General features: G+C 44.8%; 1 long non-coding RNA gene across 1 annotated transcript; it reads left to right on the top strand.

Moving 5' to 3' along the window:
• The first annotated feature begins 443 nt into the window (after positions 1-443).
• On the top strand, positions 444-9,330 carry LOC148119660 (uncharacterized). Its single transcript, XR_015735036.1, has 2 exons — positions 444-571; positions 7,516-9,330. It is a non-coding gene; the product is annotated as an uncharacterized LOC148119660 (long non-coding RNA).
• The last annotated feature ends 1,065 nt before the right edge of the window (positions 9,331-10,395 follow it).

Here is a 10,395-nt window from a genome sequence, read left to right as displayed (position 1 = left end):
AGTGATGGCAAAGGGAGGTGGAGCACTGGGGAGCCTTGGTCTAGAGCAATGAGCCCTGAAACCCTGCTGCAGTTTAAATAAGAGAGACTATCGAACATATCTAATTCTCTCTCTCTCTCTTTCTCTCTCTTCCTTTGTGCTGACCTTTTCTCAGAGAAGGTACCCTTCTGTCCCTTTCCTGACAGAAGTGATGCAGAGAATGCTTCTGGGTTCATCCCCCTTTTAGTTGGTCTCCATAGCTACCAAACTAACTGCTCAGTGCCTGGACTTTTCTCTGAGCGGTATTTACCTCTGGGCAGGGTTAGTGTGCCTTAAGGCATGGTCCTGCCCCACACTGACTTGCTGCCATCTGTGCTCAGTGCAGGATGTTCCCCTCCGTTTCTGCCCTGTGACATCCCCTCCTATAGAGCTTGGGCATCTTCCCAGTTCTTTCAGTTGGGTCTTTATCCAAGTGGGTGAGTCAGGCCTGCTGTCCCCGTCCATGCTGCTCTTGGGTGGACTGTTCTGTCTTTCCCAAGATCTCGAATAAAGAAGAAAGAGTCAGGAAGATGGAAGGCCATTTCAGCCTGAGGTATGCTTTCTCTCCAAACCTTGTAGAGTTTAATGTCTTGTATTTTTGCTCATCTAGTGGTTTCTGCCACATTGCCAGGGGAAGGAGGGCAAGTTTCACACCATCTCAGTAGCCACACCCTGAAGAAAGGCTCCACTCGAGACTCAATTTTGGGGACAGATAATCGGAAATGTTTATTTCCCAATCTAGTAGTTTTCACTGTTGGGGGACTGCGACAGAGAAAAGATGGTGTTTTCAAGTCCATTTCCAGGCAGCCTTCTCTGGGCATGTGGGAAACTATATTTCTCAACCCAGGTGAACTCTGGTGGCCCATGGCTAGTGCTGGCCAGGTGGACTGAAGCATCCCAGCCTGCTGAGGCAGTGAAGAAAGCCATTTGGATTCATGTGTTTCTTTTTCTCTATTTTAGTGACTGTGCAGACCTCTTTTAGATGATGACCTTTAGTCGGTCTTGGAAGGAAGCTGTATGGTGAGCCAGTTAGCTGCAGAGGACTCTGTGAGTGAGAGTTAAGCTGTGGGGCTGGTGTTGTGATGTAAGTGTGGGAGTGGGTCTTGAAGTTTAGCATGGCCTCACTTCCTTTCCTGATATTTCCTTCCTGGCTGTGGGTACAGCATTGCCAACTCATGATCCCAATGCTATGCTTTGTCCACTGTGATTGGCCTTAAATCTTCTTAAACAGCGATCTCCCCAAAACATAAACAAAACACCAAACAAGCCCTTTCTTCCAGAAATGGCTTTTGTCAGTTATAGAAATAAAAAAAGTAACCAATATAGTTGGGAATACTTCACTGAGATTTTTGTTACTGCATCATAATCTAACTCATTCGGACAAATATGAGGTCTTTTGTGCCAATATCAACTCCTACTTCCCATGATCATGGCTCCTTGTGCTTTTACAACAAGAACTTCTTTTTATAACTTTTATTTCATCTCTCTCTCTCTCTCTCTCTCTCTCTCCTCTCTCTCTCTCTCTCTCTCTCTCTCTCTCTCTCTCTCTCTCTCTCTCTGTGTGTGTCTGCATGCACTTGCTCTGTGTTATGACTATGGTCCATTCTCTCTTTCTACCTTGTGGTTATGGAGATCAAATTCAGGTTATCACGCTTGGCAGCAAGGGCTTTTACCTGCTGAGCCACTTCACTGGCCCACATCTAAGACTTCTACAGCTGGAAATTATGACTCTTAGCCTCTTTCTCACTGTTGACTGTTGTTCCTTTGATCCCTGAACTTTTAGAAACTAAATAGATGGAATTAAATGTTTATTACTGTTCTGGTTAGATTTTTGTAAACTTGGCACAAGCCAGGATCACCTGGGAAGAGGAAACTTCAATTCAGAAAATGCTTTCATCATATTGGCCTGCAGGCAAGTCCGTGGGGGCATTTCTTGCTTAATGGTTGATGTGGGAGGACCCAGATCATTGTGGGTGGCACCATCCCTTGGCAGATGGTTTTGTGTTGCATAAGCTCAAAAAGTGAGCCTTGAAGAACAAGCCAGTAAGCAGCCTTTCTCCATGGGTTCTGCTTCAGTTCCTGCCTGCCTTCCTGCCCTGACTTCCCTTCATGATGGATGGTAGCCTGGGAGTTGTAAGATGAAATAAACCTTTTTGTCCCCAAGTTGCTTTGGTGACAGTTTTTATTATAGCAATAAAAAGCAAATTAGGTCAACTACCTAGAACAACGAAAGTAAATAGAAAATAAAAGGAAACATATTTGTTTCAGACATATTTGTCTAATTCTATGAAAATGGCTGATTTTTCTTAACTCAAACCCAATATAACAATATCTGAAGTTCTTCATCAGAGGGCGGATTCTGCTTCGGTAGGTCATGGATAATCTCAGAAGAGATTTCAATGACTGAAATCACCATGGCAATCTTTAGAAAGGACCCTACAGCTCTTGAAAATTAAACAACCTCTAGCCTTTCCAGTCCTTTTATCATAAGGGGGACTCGGGAACAGTATTTATAACTATGAGAAATGGATAATAGAAGGCTTTTGCAGTTTTCTCAAAGGAGAACCATGTTAATGTTCCATGATCACCATAGCAAAATGCAGCTGCTGTTCTGTAACTGTCAGTATGGCACACACCAGTTCAACCCACTGCACATTGAAAATATTTTTTTTTAAGATTGCATCTGTGCTGTGCATGCATGGGCTTTTCCTCTTGCCATGATTCCCTGAATGGTACAACCCAACAACTATTTGCCCAGAGTTTCCATCTAATCAAGGCATTATAAGTGATCTAGAGATGACTAACAGCATGTGGGAGGATGTACATTGTCATAAACTAATAGGTGATATTTAAATATGGGATTTAAGCATCTGAGGATTTTGGGATCTGAGAACCAATGCCCCTGGATACCCTGGGATAACTGTAACTCAATCTGGATGACTTAAAACAAATTCATTTTCTCACAGTTCTACAGGATGTGGGCTGGGTTGGCGCTTGACGAGTCTTCTTGACTTGCACATGGCTGCCTTTCCTGTGTTCTCACAAGGCTTCTCTTCTGTGCCTGGAAGGAGTGAGGGACCGTATCTGTGCATATGTGTCTGCTTCCTGAGTATCCTCTACTTCCTTGCTAAAAGTGTATTTGTTTTGTATATGTGTCTACATGAGTTTATGTGCACTACAAGGATGCAAAAGTTCATAGAGGCCAAAAGAGAGTGTCAGATTTCTGGAACTGGAGTTACAGATGGTTGTGAGCCACCATGTGGGTCTCAGGTACTGAACCTAGATATCTACAAGAGAGTAAGTGCGCTTAACTGCTGAGCCATCTCTCCAGCCCCAGCTTCCTACAAGAACACAGGTCATGCCAGAATAAGACCCCACTGTAGTGAGTTTGTCTTTGGTTTTTAGGTATGTGTGTGTTTACATTAGCATCTCTCTATGGACAATTGTATTGGCAGTTGGGCACTCAGTGTAGGAGTTTGTAGATGATACAATTTACTCTATCTCACAATTATTTTGATTATACAACTGTCACAGAACTATTTTGGATAATAAAAATAGTTGTGATTTAGTACTAAGGTTGTTGTTCACTGATATGTTAGTGACTTTGGCTGCAGTATACACTGTAAAATCAAGGGCCTCTGGGGAGGATATGAAGGTCAGCAGGTAAGGGTGGCTGGAGACTGTCTGCGCTCCTAGGCCTCATCTGTGCCATGTGCTACATACGGAGGGCAGCTCTGTCCTGTCATCCTGTCATCCTGTCTCCACACTGCTTTCAGATGAAATTTTTTCAGTGAAGATTCAGAGGCTGAGAACATAGCTTAGTTAGTAATTAGCCTAGCACGTGGGAATCCCTGGGTTCAATCTTCAGTACTGGTCATGGTTGCGTGCCTAAAATCCTAACACTCTGGAGGCAGAGGCAGGGAGATTGGAAATTCAAGGTCATCCTCTGTTACAGAGTGAGTTTGAGGCCAGTCTAGGATATATGAAACCCCATCTCAAAAGTAAAATAAAATCAAACATAAGAAATGGATGCTCAGACTGAAATCCTTTCGTGGTCTCTCACACCTGGGCAGCTTTTAGACTATCTGGTCTGCCATAGTGGATTTATTACTATACATTTTCTAACACCAGACACCAAGCACCTGCCCGTGCATGCTCATATAAATGGTCAAGGAGACGACTGAGTTGGCATAGTCACCAGTGTAGAGACCTCTCCTTCTGACCCTGAAATGGACAGACTGGTGGACATCTTTTAGATGAATGTTCAAAAAGTTCCAGCACTCTGAGTTTGGGCTTAGCAGTCAGCTAATTGGCAATCTGGGGGTGATTCGTTGGTGGAAGCCTGAGTCTCTGGCTCCATCCTAAAACAGGTAGACAGTTGGGGGTCCACACATTGCAAGAACTTGTCAAGCTACCACTGATGGGCCTCTATGCAGGTGAGGTTTATAGGCATCAGTAAAGGCTTATGTCTACATCTTGGCCACAAAATATCATTAACTCTGGTGCTTCTGCTCACCTGGAGAAAACCACTCAATTGCAAACAAAGTGTTTCAAAGAAGTCACCTGCTCTGGAGTAACTCAGATGTCACTGTGTTACTTGATGTCTGTGGTGTTCCCTCCACATTTTAAAAATGATAAACAAAGGGGCTTTAAAGTGAGGTTTTAAACTCAAAGGAAAAGTCAATGTGAGAATGAGAACATCTCTGAACATTCCTTTTGAGCTGTACAGAGGGGGAGCCCTCTTAGCCCTCATGGAGTCTAGAATGATCTGCTTTGTCCTTCCAGCCACAGGCCTTCCTTTGGGCTTGGTTTTCCCAGGGAGGGAGTGCAAAAGGGGTAAAGCTCACCTGACATTGATGGAGTGTCATGTGAGCCTCCTCTCCTCCGTTCTCCCTGGCTCTGTGGGAAACCGGAAGCTGACAGAGCGCTGTTTTCTAACTACCTGCAACCAAACACAACTCATCTCTTCTTTGTGTAGGTGAAGGTGATCCTCGGGCATCTTTTGTTCAAGCAAGGATCAATCTCTCCTGTGAACACTAGAGTCATGGCCCTGGGTGCCCAGGGTGCTTTCTTTCTCTGGTTAGCTCAGAATGAGGCGTTAAGTTTCTCCCCTGTAGTTGGAGCCTGCAATCATAGTTCAGCCTGCCTGAGAAGTTCCTCTGGTTACCTCCTGCCTTCACTGCTTGTTTCTGTAAATTCTCAAACTTCCTTCTAATTGGTGGGTTGTGTACTTCTCTTGTTTGCCTCCAGGAGACCCTGCTGAGGTGAGCAGTATTGGTCCCATCAAGGAGGAAAAGGGAGATGACAGGCACCGGGAGCCCATTGAAAGGATGCTCTCTCGTCATGGCAGGAAATGGCAGACCCAAGCGTGGAACCCAGACTTTGTTCAACCTCCACTTGTTTTTCCAACAGAAATTACCCAGAAAGTTGCAGTCTGGGCCCATTTCCCAACTCTTGTGAGTTCTAAGCTAAGTGAAATCTAAGCTCCACGTAGAAATCTAATATTTTGCTGGACCCAAGCCTTTGGCTTCTGACATGCTGGTTCCTTCCAGATACCATGTCATTGTTCCAACTCTTTTTCTTTTTTCCTAGTCCAGTCCAATGTTTTTCCGAGCCAAATTCAGTGTAATACCCACATTCCCCCATGCAGCCTTCTCCAGGCGCTGCGACTTGCTCAGATCTCTTTCTTCTCAAGGTCGGAGACCAATTTAGAATGTGTTTGCTTCTGATTCCACAGGGTAGATGTAAATAATCTCTTTTATTTCTCTGAGAATAGAGGCCATGGCTCTTCCTTCTGACTTCTCTATAATTACGAGGCCATTTCTAAGCAAATTGGGTACTCGCTGGGAAAGCTGGCCTTTTTTCATCCTAGGGATCACAAGCCACTTGGAAATGAAAAGGCTGGTTGAGGAACGCGATCAAAACTGCAGCAGCCACAGGGCTTCTGGGCTGCACTACTGCTTCATCTGCATGGCGTCTAGAATGCGCTGTGCTTGGATCATCACCGAAGACAATCAGGGTGAACTTAGGGTTTTGCCACAGTTCTTAGTTTCAACCTTTATCCATTTGGACTTTTTAGAAGTCAGAATCCAGGAAAAACTTGGTCCGCGTTTGTTCATAGTGTAGATTCTCAGGTCATGACCATAGGATCCGAGTAAGGAGCTCAGGCTGTGGTTTGAGATGACCTCTCTCCTGTAGGTACTCATTACAGCTTCTGGGGAGAAGACTCCGTGGGTAATCTGCCTGCTTTGCAAATAGGAAGGCCTGAGTTCGGATCACCAAGACCCGTGTGAAAAGCTAGGTACAGCAGAGTCTATGCCCCAGTAATGGAGTCAGGTTCAGTGAAAGGTCTTGTCTTATCTGATCTCCACATGCAAGCACACACATGTGAGCATTAATACACACACACACACACACACACACACACACACACACTTACATACATACACCCCAACAGAGATATAGTTCCATAGGATTTTTTATTGTTGAGTATGACATGTTTTCATTACATTTGTTTGTGTGTTTGTGTGTGTGTGTGTGTGTGTGTGTGTGTGTGCTTTTGTGTGTGCACCATGGAACACATGTGTAATTCAAAGGGAAAACTGCAGACCCTAATTCAAGATTCAGTGTTAGATATCTGGGTAACCCAAATGTTTTATCTTCACACATGTACCACATATGATTTGCTAGACAGGCTCTTTTATCTGGTCTCATCACTCCTTGCTGCTGAGCACCTCTTGGGGTGTGTTGCACTGCATGTGTGCTGGGACCCTTTAACCGGTGTCACCGTCCCCACCGGAAGTGTTCAGACTCAGGCTGCAGGTATCGGAGGTCCTTCGTGTACAACTTGGCTCAGTAGCTCCTTGGGGCTTGCCGCCATTCTTTCCTTGTTTCTCTGTCTTGTTTTTTCTTTGCAGAGACTAATTTCCTCTCAAATCCCAGTGTAGAAAGATTCCCCCTGCAGCTGCAGGAGACAGCTAATTAGGGTGAGGGTGGCTTGGTAGCTCATTAATGCCTTCTGGTTTCCTAACTGCAAAGGTCAGAGCTGACTGCCACCATCCCAGGGTCATAGTGTGAGTGGCAGCTGGTCAGGGAAGATAAATATGACAAGAAGGCGCGCACAGTGAGGTTATTATTACAAGAAGTGTCACCCAGATCATAATGGAATTTAACCCATGAAAAATCACTTAAATCATGACCTAGCCCCAAACGAAAACCACCCCCTAGCCTTCCAGGATTTATTGCAGCCCAGCGATTGTTTGGTCATTAAAATGTCACTTGCAGGATGAAATAGCTTGTAATGCTGACTATAAAAAGAAATCGTTTTTTAAATTCTTCTCAAAATATTCCAAGCATTATTGAATGGCTGTTTATTAGGTCCCGGGAGAAATAATTATGACTTAGGGTCTCTGAAATCTCTATTTCCTCCTCCTCTTCCTCTCTCACCTCTCCATTCCCTTCCCTTCCCTTTGTCCATCCCTCCTCTTTCTCTCCTAGGCTCATTGGAAGGGCTGCGTTGATGAAGATTTCTTTCAGTGGCGAAGCTCATGTCTGCTCGCCCATCACCTCCACTGTGGCTCTACATGGGAAGACTGCCCATGTGAGCCCCCCCCCCGGGAACCCTACCTTCTGCTGCCCAAGATGGAATACTGCAGAGTTCAGATCAAAGCACCCTATGGCTCGCCGCCTCCACCATGCAGCCGTATGCAGCTGTCATTAAAATAACTCCGATGACATGAAAGACAAAGGCAGAGCCGATCTGGAAGTTTATGGTGACCCGTGAGAAAGGCTAATGGACAACAGATGCAGATCCCGGCAGAACTGCGGCTCGAATCTAAGAAGCTGATATGAGGATCCATCCATGGCACACCGCGCTTTTGGATTATCTAAGAGCAGTGCGTGAAAGATGTGGGGTGACAGTACACCTTCTGCTCTTTGCTCTGTATGCAGACCAGGCTTTTTTAAAAATTGTTTGCATTGCACTATATATTTTTCTCCGCTTCCCTCCCTGCCTATCCCCTCCCCTCAACCCTCTCCCAAGGTCCCCATGCTCCCAATTTACTCAGGGGATCTTGTTTTTTTTCTGCTTCTCATGTAGATTAGATCCATGTACGTCTCTCTTAGGGTCCCCTTTGTCTATGTTCTCTGGGATTGTGAATTGTAGGCTGGTTTTTCTTTGCTTTATGTTTAAAGGCCAAGACCAGGCTTTGTTCCTACAGAATATAGTATACTTGCCTTCTAGGCAGGTGACCTAATACCAGCAAGGTAGGGACCAGCATATGATCTCCTTAAGGTCACTAATTTAGCTATCACTTCTGTCTTTCTTCCTAATTTCTGATTTTTTTCGTTTTAGTATCCTCTGGCTTTCCCTCTAATATATATGTCAGGAGGCAAATGCCACACAGGTTATCTAAAGAGAAAGCGTAACACAAAGCATTGTTAGTTCCTAAACTGGAAAGAGATGGGAACGGAAGACAGTGACTGTCGTAGGTCGTGGTGAAAGAATCTGGAAGAAGTTGGAATTACTGAGCTTCGGATAGGAACCAAATCTCAAGCTTCTTAAAGGAAGACACTCCTCCACTTATTCTGGTGACTTTCAGCAGAAACGGGGGCCATGGGATTTCAGAACTCTAAGGAGGCCTTGCTAGCCATTGCTGGCTTTTCCAGAGTTATTGTGATCTGGGTCTTGCAAGAGCTGGTGCTATGACCGCAACCCATTGCCCGGCCCTGGGTGAGAAGTGAGGCCCAGGCAATGCTTACAGCATCACACAGCAAAGAGAAGCCCAAGTTCCTGCATTCATCACGAGCATCACAGAGCAGCGCATCAATGGTGGTGGTGGTGATGGGGTGGCAGGGATGGGGTGGGAGATGGAGGTGAGGTAGGGTGGAGTCAGGACCTGGACAAGTTGAAGCTGAGACACAGAAGCTTAAGGGCCAGCATGGAGCTCTGATTCCATAAGCCAAACAGTCAGTACAAAATCCCATTGGCCCATATTTCTCCATTTTATACTCGGAAATGAACACAGGGTGCATCTACAAACACATTAAATCTGTCACAGACTTGTGTCCAGACTCCACTGGTCATGTGTTTCCAATGTCCTCCTTTTTTGAAACAAGATGTCTCTATGTAGTTTTGGCTGTCCTGATACTCACTCTAGACCAGGCTGGCTTCAAACTCACAGAGATCCATCTGCTTCTGCCTCCCAAGTGCTGGGATTAAAGGAGCACACCACCGCTGCCTGGACCAATGTCAATGTCCTCTTTATAACGGGAATGTTTGTGTTTACTCAAGTCCTTGAAACATCTCATGAACAGTCTTCTGGTTTTGTGTGTAATTACTTAGGTAGTTGGCTTTGCCTGCTTTGGGGGAGGATTGGTGGACTTTCCACTTGGGGACAGTTTGCTGCGGTCTTACAGAGTTCTCTACAATGGGATCCAGTCACCCCTTCACTTGGTTGGCTCTGGATCTGAGAACTAGCTGAGGCAGAAGTTGGAGGGGTTATCATGACAGTCCACTGTGGTAGCCGATGCCACTGTTCAACTCACTCACTTTCAAAGTCTGTGCTCATATGTTCTGAGCAATATACATATTGGTTATTCGTCCATCTTGCCCTTGGGAATACAGAGCGAGCCCCAGTGCCTACTGTGACCTGGTCTCTCTTTATGGCAATTATGCCTCTCCCTCTTGCCAGTCATCGTTAACTGCCTGGACTCTGTTCTAGAAAGTCATCATCTCCATGGATACTGGAGACCCCTGTAGTGGCTATGTCTGTTGGCTAGAATCAACAGCCTGAGATACTAGTGATACTGCTGAGGCCACTAAAGCCCTCCAACCCACATTCTAGCCAAATCCATGACCAGAAAAAGTCATCAGGTCATGAAGATTGATTGGGTTCAAATCCTGATTCTGCCAGTTACTTCCAGCCCAACCTTGGCACGATTACTCAATGACTTTGTGCCTTAGTTTCTTTCTATATAAAACAGAGAGAATGGTAGTACCTGCCTCAGAGAAACACTATGTTGCTTCAATGGGTTAATATTCTAATCTGCTGGGAATGGCGCCTCACACATCACAACCCTTTTAAGGCTCCTTGCTCTCAGCATTCCTCTTAAAATGGAAAAAACAAGCACAAAATTAACTATCACTATTTGCCATCATTGTAAAAATTATAAAAGTGATTATGCATGAAAAATTAATCAACTATTGAGAAAGAAGAGACAAAATTGTCATTAACTGTGGATCATATAACTGATCACCTGCCCGGGGGAATCTAAAAAAACAAAACACTACAAAAATTCTTCAAAATCAAAACATAAATTCAGTCAAATGCTCCAAATCAATTACCTTTTCTAACATTTTTATACTTGTTGTTCAAA

The sequence above is a fragment of the Myodes glareolus genome, chromosome 15, assembly GCF_982192425.1.
Source record: "Myodes glareolus chromosome 15, mMyoGla1.1, whole genome shotgun sequence".
Taxonomy (NCBI): Eukaryota; Metazoa; Chordata; class Mammalia; order Rodentia; family Cricetidae; genus Myodes; species Myodes glareolus.
The sequence above is the reverse complement of the archived record's forward strand: the minus strand, read 5'-3'. Positions and strand labels throughout refer to the sequence as shown.